The 9133-nt window shown below is 46.8% G+C and overlaps 1 protein-coding gene across 2 annotated transcripts in view; it reads left to right on the top strand.

Annotated features, from left to right (window-relative positions):
• The first annotated feature begins 2544 nt into the window (after positions 1–2544).
• ZFHX2 (zinc finger homeobox 2) overlaps positions 2545–9133 on the top strand; it is a 28496-nt gene continuing 21907 nt past the window's right edge. Inside the window, exon 1 of one of the 2 annotated variants that reach the window (XM_031955063.1) lies at positions 2545–2927. The gene's annotated coding sequence lies outside the window, so the exon portion shown is untranslated. Of the gene's footprint in view, positions 2928–4483; positions 5926–9133 lie in introns of those variants that run through there. The other variant, XM_031955064.1, reaches the window with a different exon arrangement.

The raw sequence follows: 9133 nt of genomic DNA, 5'->3' as shown, positions 1-9133 counted from the left end.
CCTATATTTATGCCCACCTGCATTTTTGATTTCCTTCACAAGCTAATTGTACAATATTTCAGAGTCTGATTCTTTTTGTACAGCAAAATAACGTTTTGGTCATGTATACTTATTGTGTATCTAATTTATATTTTAATGTATTTAACATCTACTGGTCCTCCTGTCATCTGGGGGAGGGGGTGGGGGGTAAGAGGTGAAAAATTGGAACAAGAGGTTTGGCAATTGTTAATGCTGTAAAGTTACCCATACATATAACCTGTAAATAAAAGGCTATTAAATTTAAAAAAAAAAAATGAGCAGAACCAGGAGATCATTACATACTTCAACAACAACACTATATGATGATCAGTTCTGATGGAAGTGGATTTCTTTGACAAAGAGAAGATCTAACTCAGTTTCAATTGATCAAGGATGGACAGAAGCAGCTACACCCGAAGAAAGAACACTGGGAAATGAATGTAAACTGTTTGCATTTTTGTTTTTCTTCCGATTATTTTTACCTTCTGAATCCAACTCTCCCTGTGCAACAACAGAACTGTTCAGTTCTGCACACATATATTGTATCTAGGATATACTGTGCCATATTTAACATATATAGGACTGCTTGCCATTTAGGGGAGGGGGTAGAGACAGAGAGGGGAAAAGTCGGAACAGAAGTGAGTGCAAGGGATAATGTTGTAAAAAATTACCCCGGCGTGGGTTCTGTCAATAAAAAGTTATTTGAAAAAAAAGAAATAAAAGCATAACAATTATAATAATAATACCTTACAGTTCTATGGTGCTTTAAGGGTGTGAAAAGTGTTTTACATATGTTCTCATTTGATCCTAGCACCACCTCTGAACTTGTAAGTAGCAGTGTTATTATCCCCATTTTTACTGATGAGGAAACTGAGGCCCAAGTGAGTCACCCAAGGTTATACAGGTACCATGCAATAGAGTGACTCCAGGTTGTTTGATTCCTATAAGTATGGTTTGACCTGATTTTAGCAGAGATCAGAGGAAATGATGGGTTAGAGTCAGGTGGTGTAGTCTGGTTAAAACAATGGGCAGCATGACTAAGTTGTAGGGGATGTCCCAAAAGTCTTAGTGCAGTTTTAAGCTTTTATATTTCCAACCCACTGGGATGCCAAGCACTTTATTGAGGAGATGTGCTTTTTTTCAGCCTATCTCTATTTTCTAGCTTCAGGAAAATGGGCTTCCAAAGGGTCTGAAAGGTGGGAAATTTCTGGGATTGAGAGGAGCCAGTCTTTTTCTTGTTCCATATCCATGTCAGCACAGATGGCCAGCAAGGGGTACTGAGAAGATGGGTTGCAAAGGTGATGCTTGAGCAGGACCACCTCTCTACCTTCTCCAGCCCGTTTTAGGTTGTGCCTTCCTTGCCAGCCATAGTGGTTCTCAAGCATCAAGCAAAAAACAAGATATTCTGACTCAGACCTCAGCCCAAACTCCTGTTATTAGATCTGCTTCCTCTTCATTTGCTTTTGTGAAGAGGATTTATTTTCCCTGTTTGAATATCACCCCACCTAGTTATGATCATGAACTTTTATGTTTTGTATGGAGAGGAACAGAGGGTTTAGGAATCCATAGAGACAATTTGATTTGGGAGATACGTGCTGATGGTAAGATATAAGAAATCAATTCTTAGCTATCAGTGCTCAAGTCCCTGGAGAGGAGCACGAGACAAGGGTCATTTAGATACTTGTACCCTAAAAAAGGAGGCAGTGGTTAAGAAAAGCGGTTGTTTCATGAGTACTGTATTTAGTTATCCATATATTTTGGGAGCAAATCGCTCAACCTCTGAATTAAAGTCCCTCTCTGTCAAATGGGACAAATACCCTTTTTTCAAGACTGTCGGATGAAAAACCGAGTTCATGGGACTTCACCTCCAGTAGTGCATTTATTGGCCCATTCCCTCCATGCCTGACCATCCTGGATGGCCCTGGCTCACACCTTGCCAGAAACCCACCTTGGGAAACCTTGCTTTCTCTTGATATTGTGAGGGCACCCGTGTAGAGTGCTGTATAATTGCACCAATATTGTCACAATTCTAGCCGGTTATACAACTGCAGGAAGGAGGAAAGGGGGAAGGGGGAGACGGGCCCCAAGCAGCTCTGGGGACCTAAAAGAAAGCAGAAGCTGATAAGATATTTATGGTTTCTGTAGGCAAGAGAAGAGGAGCAGAGACAGTAAGGAGTCTGCGCCCCGAAGGCACTTGGTTTGGGACTGGCCTCTGGCTATGGGGGGCACTGTAAAGGGTACAGGGTGGGGGGGCAGAGCGGCCCCGTAAGGAAGCCCTCCCCCCAGTTTGCAGAGGTTTCCACCGCCAGCCCCCAGCGCCGGGTACTACAGTGACATCCCTACTCAGGGGTGGGGGAGATTCGGACTACATCTCCCATCATGCCTCGGCAAGAGGACGGCTGCACCTGCTCAGTGGGGCAACCCCAGGCGCCTGGGTATTGATTATTCCATTGTGTTGGGACGCCACGGTTCTAGCCAGTGAATGAGGCGGAGGAGTGAGGGAGTGGAGGAGGAGGAGGAGGAGGGCGAGGAGGAGGAGGAGGAGGAGGAGGGCGAGGAGGAGGAGGAGGCAGGGAGCGAGTGCCCAGGGTGAATCAATGGAAACCCCCACACGAAGCCGGGAAAACACTTCAGCCGCAGCCAAATAGCATTGATTATTTTGTCTCCCTTCCCTCACCGCCGTGCGTTTATTTATTTGTTTGTTTATTTGTTTATTTATTTCCCCCTTTCTGCCCCCGACACCCCGGAGCGAGTCCTGGAGGGAGGAGGAGGAGGAGGAGGAGGAGGGAGAAAAAGAGGACTCCACGCCGGAGAAGTCTCTTGCCAGAGCCGCCCCCTCCCTCTCCCCCTCCCCGCCTCGCGCTCTCAGCGGCCGCGATCCGACTGCCGTCTCTGCTTCCAGCTGAGGTGTAAGTGCATCGATTTCCGATGCTGCCGGGTTTTTTTCCCTCTCGCTCTCGTGCTCGCCCGCCCGCGCGCCCGCTCGCTCTCTTCTTTCCTCCGCTGCTCCCCGGCCGCGCGAGGCCGGCGGGAGAGAGGCGCGCCGAGACGGCCGGGGGCCGGGGGCCGCGGGCCGGGGGCCGCCCCGGAGGGGATGCGGGCGGCGGCGGCGGGGAAGCGGGCAGGGGCGCGGAGGGCCGGGGGGAGCGGCACAGCCGGAGAGAGGGGGGCGGCGGCGGGCAGAGCCCGGCGGGAGGTGGGGGCCCCGGAGCGGCGGGCGCCGGCCCGGCCGCGCGCTGTCAGGGGGAGGGGGACTGGGCAGTGCGGGAAGGGGGCGGCGGGGCTGCCGCAGGAGAGCGGGCGCGGGCCGCCTCGCCCGGCCCCGGGGGGGGGGGGCGGGGGGCCGGGTCCCCCCCGGCCCGCCCCCGGCGGGGGCTGCCCCGGTCCGGCCGGCCCCCAAGCCCCGCGCCCCCGGCTCGGCCCCTCCCAGTTTGGGGGGCGGAGCCCGCCCCCCCCCCCCCTCCCTTCCCTTCCCCCCCGAGTGCCTCGCCCGCCCCCTTGCCTCTGCCACCCGCCCTCCCTCTCGCGTTCCGCCCCTGGCGTGCGGCCCCTGGGCCCCGCCCTTTCCCCCCTCCCCGGCCCTCAGCCCCCCCCGGGCATTGCTTTCGGGATGGAGTGGGGACAGGAACGGACGGACGCATGCTCCCCGTGCCCCTGCCCGCCCTTAACAGTATCTGCCTGCATTTCTTCCCCCCCCCCTTTAAGGGGTGGGGATGGAATGCGGAGGGTCCCCCTACTTTATCGTTTGGCTGGCTTTCTGCTTTTCGGCCCCTGCCTAGTGTTCTCGGGTGTCGTCACCTTGCCCTTTTTACCTCCCCTAAACTTCTCACTTTTTCCTTCTCACTTCGGCTTACTCTTCTGCGCCTTCTGCCATTTCCTACTCCTCTTTTTTGTTCCCTTCCTTTTCCTATTTACCCCCCCGCGCGGTTATCCTTCTCTCATCCTTACCTTCCACCTTTGTTCCTTTCAGCCCACCTTCTTTTCCCACCCATTTTCCCCGGTCCCTCGTTCCTTTCCTTTGCACCTTCCCAGTATTTTTAACCCCAGCAGCAGAGAACAAGTAGAGAATTATGATTTTGTAAAGGCAGGCTTAGATGACAAAAAGAAGGGCGATAAATAGGCTAAGAAAAGTTGTCAGGTTTTGAGAATTTCTAACCACCTACATCTTGCCAGGGTCATCGTTTCAGCTGTCAACTTTGTGATTGTGGGGGGGCAGCCTGTACAAGTCTGAATCCCCCTCTTGTCACACCTCCTCCTTTCCTTCCTGTTCCAGATTCCTTCTCTGTGTCTGTGAGTCACGATACATTTCAGTGGCCTTTTCCTCACATTCCTGTTCATCTTCTCCCTGGATCCAAAGAACATTCTTTCATTGCTGCTGTTACCATATTTGGCTTGAGCACCAATTCTTTACTAGGCACAGTATTCATTAGTGAGGTGAAAGCTAGCCTGTGCAGAGGCCCGAGAGACTAGCAAGTTCAACTTAAGGGAAAGAAAACAGGCCACAGGGGTTTGGGAGTTTGCTTTGGTTTCAGTCCATCACTGTTTTCAAGGCCTGTCAGAAGCTGGAGAAGGCAAGAAAGAGAATTGGAAATAAAATGAACAAGGGAGGTCTCCTAAACTGACAGAAGGAAGGGAAGGGGGGACAAAGGAAGAAACACACTTGGATGAGGGAATATGTTGCATGAATTACAGAGAGAGGAAAAGATATGCAGAGCGTGGAAGAAGTGAGAGAGTATGGGAATGAAATAAGATATCCAGAGAGTTTTTAAAAAATGGATTAAAAACAAAGATACATAGAGAGGCAGACGGGACAGGAAGAATGAAATGTAGAGAAAGGGAGATGAGTAAAATGAACCAGAAAATGGTGATGATGATGATGATGATAACGGACATCTATTTGCAAATACTTCAAGGTTTACAAAATGTATGTACATTATCTCATTTTATTCTTACTGCAATTCTTGAGAAGTAGGGACTAGAAATAATATCTGTATTTTACAGATGAGGAAACTAAGAATAGGAGAGATTATCCATGGTCTCACGGCTAGTGAGTGTGGGAAGTAGGATTTGAACTGTTCTCACTTGACTCTGGATGCTGCTTTCCATCCTCTATTTCATGTAGCCTCTCTATGCACCAGAGAACAGTACAAAGAATATGGATGCCTAGAAAAAGGAAGCATGATAGAAAGGATCAAAAGAATGGGGGGGGGGGAGAGAAAAGTCAAGAGAATGATGGATTTGAGGTAACAAGTGCTTCTGGAGTGCTGAGTGTGTACCGTGCACAAAGCAAAAAGACGGATGTGAGAGAGGCTGTTTGGGAGAATGGTTTAGTAGGAGGCTGAGAGAAATTGAGAATAAAAAGAGAGCAAAGGCAGCTTAAACACTATAGCATAAGAGAAGGCAGTAAAGGCCTCATCTTCCATCACAGCAGCAGAAACCTTTGAACTTCATTCCAAATTCAGGAGAGCATTGATTAAAAAAAAAAAAAAAAAAAAAAAGTTGATGGAAAAGCAGGATTCCCAGTTACTTTGTTAGAAACTCAAATCTTTTTTAGTCCTCCAAGAACTAGAGACCTCAAGCCTCTGATGTCATAAATTGCTGGTGTTGCCTTGGTAACTTGACAGGGTTCCCCCCTCTGTGATGTCACAGACAGCTGGTGTTACCTTGAGAACCATACAGGAAATGCTGCCTTGCTGGATAGCTGTATCTGAAGTCTGGGGACTGGATCTGAATGTGATCTGTAGGGCTTTTAAATCTGATAGCTTTGGTGTCTGACTTCACTTTACTAAGGGCTGTTCTCTGAACTCAGAACATGGCCGTTAACTGAATTCCAATGCTGTGCTGAGGTTTGGAGAAAACAAGAAAAAGCAATGAGTAGTGAGGAATTGGTGATTAGAAGGCAATCAGGTATGGGCAAGCAGAAGAGGAAAGGGAAATGCTAAGGAAATTAGGAGAAGAATGAATCAAATTTGTAACTAAAGGGGTCACTGGAAATGCAGAAAAGAGGTAGCTCTTAAGAACTGAAAGGAGAGGTGATTGGGTCAAGTTGGAGATCTGAGCTAACCCAGACAGAGAGGAGGAAGGAATTGTGAAATGTCAGGAGACAGTGTAATTTGTAACAGAGGGAGAACAGACAGTGAATTGGAGTAAGTAATTTGTAAAGATAGAAACAAGAAAGAGAGGGTTTGGAAGGAGCTTTACTTTTTCCCTTTCTCTTCACAAATCTGCCAAAGACAAGAGGTTGGAAGATAGAAAACAAGGAGAGGATTGGAGAAGTATAAAATCCTACATAAAAGAGAGCTAAAATGGAATAAGAGCTGAGGAAAAGGAAGTGTATGTGGGAGGAGTGATAGAAGAGGATCTGGGCCTTTTAGGCCCTTCTCTGGATCAAGCAGAGATGGGGGAGCCTCTGAAGAGATTTTGGGAGATTTGCCAAGAGCAAAGAATAGTAACAACTTAGAAGGATGGAGAAGGGAGGTTAATTAGTTGAATTCCTGGTTGAGTGATACTAGTTTCCAAGGAAAGTCAATATATGGGAACTAGAAAGAACACCCTCAACAGATCTCCACAAATCACAAAATCATAGTCCACTAGACAGGCGCCTCCACATACCCAGTTGCTTACAAATAAAGGGTTCGTAAATCATCTGTAGGTCCATTTTAATCTCTCCATCCCCAGTCAGGTGAATGATAGGAAAGTCAGCATTTCCAGAGATCAAAAGGCAGAATGTGGCACAGATTACTTTGTCTTAAAGATATTTGTCTCCTATAAAGGACAAGTGTGGGAGATAGATGTGGATATGTCTAATTCTCCATTGTTGTTGAAGCCAAAGGTATCTAGGAATAGAAGAGTGGGGGGAGGAGGGAAACAAGAAATGTACAGAACAACACATACTCAGCAAGATCTACCAGATTCAGAGAACAGAAGAGAGGGATAGCAACCCAGTCTAGTTGTGAAGAATGAGAAAGACAGCTGAGTTGGGTAGGAGTACGGAAAGATGGCATTTTAAAATCCTAGAGAGGGTTTTGACTATAATTTGAGCAGCTAAGGCAAGCTTGGAGTATTATGGTCAGAGAGAAACAGCTGGATATCAAGAAAGTAAGGCATAGGGACAGTAGCTGAGGGATTGTGGAGGCTGTATATGCTGTCAGCCACCACTGTGGACTTGGGCAGCTCATATTTTGCAGCAGGCGACAGGCTGTCGACACGGCGGTCCTTTACCTCACCGTTAGAAACTCATTTCATTGATTTTTCCATTTTTCTTCTCTGGCTCCTCATATTAAGCTGAGCCATCCCACCACCCACTTGCCCTGAGTCCCCTGCCTCCCCAGAGAAACCAGGAAATCTGCTATTCTACCTGTCTTCATTCTTGAACCCTCATCTTTCCTGGCAAAAGGGGGATGGAGTTAAGATTTAGAAATGCTTTCCCCTTTCTCACATATTTTCTCTCATCTCTGCCCATTAGCTATGATGGGACTCAATAGATATATAAGGATAGATCAACTTCAACCCCCTAAAAATCACTAATATCTTACTTGTCTTCTCCATGAGTGAAAAAAAGGTCGAAGGAAAGGGACCCTTTCTATACACTGTCACATGTAGAATTATGTGAATAACAAAGCCTAGGTTTGTGTCTATGAACAAGCATGTGTAGGCTTTATGCAGCTATTGTTGTCCTATATGTATGTTGTATATGTGTATAAGAAAGGTCTTTGGTCTGGGATGTGACAGAGCTATTTTCTATAAACATGATGTGGAATATAATTATATACCTGTGTGTGTGAGAGAGAAAAAAAGACTTGGTTATGTATAGCATGTTTATGTACATGGTATACAATGTGTGTGAGTGCTGTATTGCTTATATGGGCAATTTATTTTGTTTAAAAAAAATTACAATTCCACTCTTGAATAGCTACCACTGGGGCAAAGACTAAGCTAAAATGTTATAGGTCAGACCCTCTTTGCCCCCCTCCCCAATTTGGCTTCAGAAGAGAGAAGAACAAAGATCAGGGCAGAAAGAGCTAGGTTGGGTATCTCAGAAGAATTGGGTTGACTCATTTTCACCCTCAAATTTCCTCTCTTCTCATTCTGCCCGTTTGGTTGTTCTCCTTGGTGATTCTGATTTCCTAAACCCCTTTTCTGGCTCTGGCCTGTCAGTCTCTGTCTGCCTCACAGATTGTATTTTTCTGTAGTAATAGATTCTCATTGGATACATATACATATATATATATATATTTTTTTTTTTTTTTAATTGGGTCTCTCTCTAGCACTGTGGTCTTTGCTTGTGTCTCCTTTTCTCTCTCTGGTGTTGTTTATCTCTGTCTGGATTGCCAGTCTCCAGAAGAATCCATATCGTCTTCTGACCTCTACACTTTCTACCATACTCCTTCTGTAACCTAATAGTTACTACAAAAACCAAAACCTAGTATTCAAGGAAGTGGGAGTGGGCTGGAGATTTGAAAAGGAGAAAGAAGGGAGAGAAGCAAAGTATGGCAGACAAAGGATGAGAGAGGAATTCAGAATTGGAATAATCATATATTTGTATTGTGTTTTATTGTTTACAAAGCTCTTTCACGTACATTATGTAAAACAACAATCTTGTGAGATAAGGCTGAGGTGGAAGGGAGGAGAAACAAACTGAATGTGTCAGAGATCCCAGTGGTGGAACTGGGAAAGCATGTAATATAAGGATGGGGTAGGGCCAAAAGAAGTGGCCCAATTGTGATGGAAAAGAGAGGAGTAATAATCAGGAAGGAGAGGGATCAGATAGATTGAGGATATTGGTACCTTCTGGGAAGTAGAAGAAAGCCTGGAGAGGGAGGGAGGAGATAGGAAGGGGAAGACTGGAGACTAGGGACCAGCTCCCTGGTCGGCTGTCTGTACCCCCTCCTCCCCGTGTCAATCCCAGGTTCAAGCCTTGCTGGGTTTGACCCTTGTGGGAGGAACTGAAGTGGCAAATTAATGACGATAATGAAGTCACTGCTCCTTGTTTGTCTTTGCTAGTTTCCCCTTGAGATTTGTCCTCTGGCCAGACTAGGCAAAAGAGGGAGGAGGGGGAGAGGAATGAAGGAAAAGAAAGGGGAAGGATGGATATAGATAAAGAAAAGGGGGGATG

The sequence above is a fragment of the Sarcophilus harrisii genome, chromosome 2, assembly GCF_902635505.1.
Source record: "Sarcophilus harrisii chromosome 2, mSarHar1.11, whole genome shotgun sequence".
In the NCBI taxonomy this organism is placed as follows: Eukaryota; Metazoa; Chordata; class Mammalia; order Dasyuromorphia; family Dasyuridae; genus Sarcophilus; species Sarcophilus harrisii.
Note: the sequence above shows the minus strand (reverse complement) of the source record. Positions and strands in the feature narration are given on the sequence as shown.